Source organism: Crinia signifera, chromosome 1, assembly GCF_055691185.1.
Source record: "Crinia signifera chromosome 1, ASM5569118v1, whole genome shotgun sequence".
Taxonomy (NCBI): Eukaryota; Metazoa; Chordata; class Amphibia; order Anura; family Myobatrachidae; genus Crinia; species Crinia signifera.
Genome location: NC_139217.1, coordinates 118,186,937 through 118,192,989, shown reverse-complemented (window position 1 = coordinate 118,192,989; position 6,053 = coordinate 118,186,937). Strand labels below are relative to the sequence as shown.

The 6,053-nt window shown below is 42.3% G+C and overlaps 1 pseudogene; it reads right to left on the bottom strand.

Moving 5' to 3' along the window:
- Window positions 1–400: 400 nt before the first annotated feature.
- On the bottom strand, window positions 401–517 carry LOC146038971 (5S ribosomal RNA; annotated as a pseudogene).
- Window positions 518–6,053: the final 5,536 nt, after the last annotated feature.

The window sequence follows — 6,053 nt, the reverse complement described above, 5'->3', positions numbered from 1 at the left end:
AGGTTATATATAAATCGGCAAGTGAATTAAACTACGGATTTTATTTTATAACCGTACATACACAATGCAAAATATGAAATTGTAATACAGTGACCGTCAAGTGGGCGAAAATGCTTTGACAGGGAATTTACCAGGTCGAAAAATGTGTTTGAGCAAGACAAATCAATACCAAACAATAATGCAGTGCACATAAATGTTGCAGAGCTCCATCATTTTGTGATTTCTTTTATTATTGGGGTCTTGCTTTCAACCCTCCCTTGATACACAGCAAATAATGGACCCGATTAGATGACATAGGTAGCAGGTTTACATTACTATTTGTTTAAGACCGAGTTTGATGGATAAGGAGAGAGATAGAAATGCTCTTCGTATGCATTCGCTACTTCTGCTGTCTGAATGTGTGATACAGCACTGGATATTCCCTGATGGTCTCCCAGGAGGTACTGATCCAGCCTGTCGCTGCTTAGCTGCTGAGTTCAGACGGGATCAGGCGGCCCAGCGAAGTATGGCTGTATATGGCATCAGATGAGAGAGCCTCAAATGGAACTAGGAGCCAGTTGTCACTTCTGCTTTTCCCCGATTTCGCTCAGGAGAATGAGAGAGTGAGCGAGTCCACGCAATAGGTTATAGTAAGTTAGAATGAAACAAAAAGGAGATGAAAGGGTGAGAAAGGGTATGCTCGCAATATATTGATATATGTGCCCACTGCAAATTTCAATGGGTTAGTGGTTACTGAGCCAGTAATGGAAAAAACTGTGCACAATTCCACATGCAGGGGTGAGTAGGGTCTTTATAGATCTTGAATAATTTGTACGTGCAAGATAGATTGATTTATCAGCAACATACACATCGGCAAGTGGCTCAAAACATTACTCAACACAGTATATCGAATTGTATTAGTTGTAAGCAACAACAATTAGTAACAGTTCTCAAATGAAAAAACACAAGTTAACAATCCACTTAACTTTTACCCTTTAGGGCTAATTGAAACAGTTAAGGACTGAATATTGTCCACTCCTTATCCATTAACTAATTTTTGTTAAGGATAATGGTAACAGCGGTGATGTGTTAGAAAGAGGTTTAACAGTAAGAGGTTTAACAGTACGGTTTAACAGTATTGTATAGCCAAGTTTAAACCTGCGGGTCACATTAATAGCAAGCGCTTATACCATCAATTTGCTGACATCTAATTATAGTATGCCCCATACAGTGGAGCGCAACAGTCCCGCTCAGTAGCGGTACTGATTTGTGTCCACGCACCAGACACAAAGTCTGTGCGTGCGAGGCAATCTGTGGGTTTAAGATACAGATTTACCTTAGATGCCCGGTGGCAAGATCACGGTGCGGAGAGAGCCGTGCGGTGAGCGTTTCCCACCGTCCAAGTAGTAACGGCAGCGCTGGTCTGAGAGGTACTGCGGGAGGGCTGGGAGTGGCTGAAAATGCCCTGACGTCGGAAGGACACGTGTTTCGCCCCGATTGGGCTTGATCACAATGACGCCAGTACCTCCTGGGAGACCATCAGGGAATATCCAGTGCTGTATCACACATTCAGACAGCAGAAGTAGCGAATGCATACGAAGAGCATTTCTATCTCTCTCCTTATCCATCAAACTCGGTCTTAAACAAATAGTAATGTAAACCTGCTACCTATGTCATCTAATCGGGTCCATTATTTGCTGTGTATCAAGGGAGGGTTGAAAGCAAGACCCCAATAATAAAAGAAATCACAAAATGATGGAGCTCTGCAACATTTATGTGCACTGCATTATTGTTTGGTATTGATTTGTCTTGCTCAAACACATTTTTCGACCTGGTAAATTCCCTGTCAAAGCATTTTCGCCCACTTGACGGTCACTGTATTACAATTTCATATTTTGCATTGTGTATGTACGGTTATAAAATAAAATCCGTAGTTTAATTCACTTGCCGATTTATATATAACCTTATCAAATTGTCTTTGAAAAAATTGTTACTTATTTCTAAGTTTGACGTGTGTATGCTTTTTATGTGTAATTAATAAAGGTTAGATTTTAAATTACTCATTTGTACACCATCTTTTCACCATCTTTTTATTTCAAGTGTGCCCCAAAAACCTTGTTGTTCTTTCTATGTCTCTTCAAAAGACACCCATTTAATTCAGCCAGGCAGGTGAGGAAGCTGTTGCCCTCAGACTCACAGTGCCAGCAGGAGAAGGGCGCCCAGCGCTGGGCAGGAGAAGACGCTGAGGTGGGAGGAGCAGAGCACTTGAAAAAAAAAAAAAAAGCCCATACAGATGAATAGCAACCCATTGATTGGCTGAGACCAAACACATACAATAGCATATTTTGAAACTGCACAAAATATTACTGCCATCTTATTTTCACAAATGACAAGAAGAGAAACATACAAACCATGCACAATTCTGATAGGCACTTTGCTCAAATCAAATGCTGTTTTGTGGCTGAGATAAAGAAGGCCTCCATGTTGGTTAATTTATAGTAATAGGGGATAATTACAGAATTATTGATAAAAATCAGATGTCCAAAATTATTTTATAATGTACAAACAGAAAGCACTACACTGGTGTATTCTTCATAAAACTTTTTGTTAATAATATGAATAACATACAATGGGGTGATTCAGACCCGCTTGGTGGGGGCCGAATTCGCTACCTCGGCCTATTATTGGGGTTTGCACATGCGCAAATATGGGCATGTGCAAGCCCCGGGAGCAAACGCCTTCAGTGACTTTCACACTCGCCAGGAGGGTTTGCTCCAGGATGGGTGGGCAGGGGGTAGCAGGGGACTGCCCAGCGTTTTATGTGCATTTGCTGTCAGCCATTTGCTGCAGGAAGGATTCCGATGGCCAGTATACCAACATCAGAATCCTGACTGTTCAAATGCCCAACAGTTGGGATCCCAACTGACAAGGGATATTCTCCCTGGTGGAGGTCCACAACCCCATAGAGGGAGAACAGAACCTGCGTTGATCGCCGCAAGCCCACAGCCACCGAGCCCGCAGCAAGAACGCAAGGGGCTTCTTTGTGCTTGACCCCCCTCTGTCGGAATACCAATGTCAGTATACTGACTGATGGAATTCCCACTGTCGGCCCGTCATACCACACTCACAGGAGTTGTGTGTGTGTGTGTGAGGAGGGGTGGCTGGTGGAGCTAGGTTTAGGCACTAATGGGGAGGGTTAGGGTTCGGCTGTCGTGGAAAGGGGGGGTTAGGCTGCAGGTACTAATACTAATAGAGAATACTTATACTTATTCAGCCACTGTTGGGATTTTCTTATCATCTGGATGCTGTTGTCAGTCTTCTGACTGCCGGCATCCTGACCGCTGGCCATCCATATGGATTCCAGGATGAACATATATGAGCAAAAACATAATTATATTTATTTTTTCTTTTACTGGTAGAGTTCTAATGCAAATGCACACTGACCTACAGTGATACAGGTACAATGTTTAAAGAGACACACATAGCTAGAGGTGATCATAGAAGCCTGTTGAAATATTTCAAACAATATGGCTAAAATATGGAAGACTTTTTATTTCAAATATTTGAAATTGTTACAATTCATTTGTTTCAACATCAGATAAAATGTTTATCTTCCGCAGTTCAGCAAATATTTCATCTAGTCAAATGAACTGTTCCAGAAACTTTTTTTATTACTTGTTCCTTGTGATGCTCTTTGATAAACGCCTTTGTTAGAGCAAAATGTCAATACATGGAATATTTAATTAAATCTGTTGCTAACAACATCCTATGCAGCAAATGTTACTGCTGCCAATTTTAGAAACACCAGTCAAACATTATAAACATCAAAGTTATTCTTGCTTCCATTTAATTTTTTTACCCGTATTTTGGAACTGCCATTTGATGAATAAGGAGCATGCAAAAACACATAACAAATATGACCCATGCGGGTACCGGTACCTGTACAAAAAACTACAGAAGCACCTGCTGAAGATGAGTAAAGGGTCCGCCCAGAAGGTTCATCCTCTGTGTTGCCCCACAGCAAAGCATGCTGGTAAAGTTGCTAAAGACACCGCTGCTTGGAGATGTTAGAATTGTAAGCTTACACATCCCATCGCATGCGGTTGCATGCCGCCCCCTGCCTTTCCATCCTGGAGCGAACGACTGGGCGAGTGTGTTTGCTCCTGGGGTTTGCGCATATTCGCGCATGCGCAAACCCCAAACATCAGAATGGGGACAAATTCTGCCCGTAACAAACTGGTCTGAATCACCACCTTTATTTGTGAAAAGTCAACAAAAAAAGTTGTTCATGACTAAGGGCCGGATGCACTAAGCTTGAAAAGTGATAAAATGGATAGTGAGAAACCACCAGCCAATCAGCTCCTACCTGCCACGCCACAAGCTGTGTTTTGAAAAAATGACAGATAGGAGCTGATTGGTTGGTGGTTTATCACTTTTCAAGGCTTCATACATCTGGCCCCCCATTCCAGGATGGGAAATGACTATAAACTCTAGTTGTCTATACACGGTACAATATTCCCGTGCATTTTTAACTATATTGCATCACATGGCATACAATTAGCATGCGTTGCGTTTGGGGCCCGAAGGCTGCGAGCAATGCGAGGGGACGCGGTGCTACGTTTGTGTCCATGTTGAATGTGTCGACATTCGGGACAATTTTTTTTTTAAACCCATGTCGACCTTTTGACTGTTGATCTAATAAAATGACCCTGTGGACCTAACCCATGTCAACCTAGACTTATGTCGACCTTCCTGCATGTTGACCTACACTCATGTCAACCTAAATGCATGTCGACCTAATGACTGTCGACCTACTGATCCATACCCCTCTAGATCTGGGGGCACCCTTGAGAATAGCTCAAGGCACACTATTATGCCATGGCACAGTAGTTGAAAAACACTGATAAAGAGTATAAACTGATGATTTTCTAATAATACTATGAGGTGTTTTTTCAGTAAAAAGTCGTCAGGCCAGATTTCATAGGTAAAAGATGCCTGTTTACAATGGTCTGATATAACACAATGAGCTGTAGCTACTGTTAAGGACCCCATTCATTTGTGGGAGGTATCACATGCTAGCATCACATGCGATATCCCGGCAAGTGACCTGGCAGCTAACTGGCATCTGGACCACATGCAAAATATATCATCTGAAGTCCTTTTGCATATGATATATCACATGCGATCCCAGCAAGGGTTGCAGGTCTGATAAATCTATAGTGTAGTGCTTGCGTTCTAGGGACTCTGATCCGATATACCCGGCGCCTTTCATCGGATTGGAGGTCAAACATTTGCCAGTTTACATCCGATTTATCAGCCCGATGTCTTGAAAATAGTATGGAATCGCACATAATTGCATTAGTGTATGGGCACCTTAAGGAATTAGGAAATCCATATTTTAATTGCAAATCTACTTAATAAAGGTAGGACGGATATTTGCTACCATGACAAATGGTATTTTTTGGGTGTCGCCTTACAATTTTTGGGACACTTTGTAATATTTTTATATTAGATGTGGTTAATTGACAGAGTAATACTTACAATTTTTGATGTCTTTAGTAAAGATGCCAAAAGGTACTGTAGTACAGTACTAAAGGTTATCTGATAGTTACCTGCACCACATGGAATACATGACCGGAGTCGAAACAACATTTATGAATGTGTGCGAGCTGTGATGCCATCTGTCCTTTGAGCTCTGCTTAGGCTAATGTGGGGCATAATTCATGTTTGCACATAAATGCCTATGCAGCTTATTGCAAGTTAAGGTGCCCATACACGCACCGATCCCGGCGGTGCGATGCTATGCGATGAGATCTCATTGCACAGTCCAAAAAGTATGTGCTGCACATACTTTTTGTACTGTCTTTTTATCGCATCGCATTGCATGCCCAACGCATGCACTAGGCATGCGATGCGATGGATGCTAGTTTAGCCCAGAATGTACGCCGGGATCGGTGCGTGTATGGGTACCTGTAAGCTGCTGCTCAAAAAGACACCACCAAAAAGTTCCCAGCTGCGTACACATCCGCTGCATCGACGCAGTAACGAAGAACATCAACTCCCTGATTCTGTTG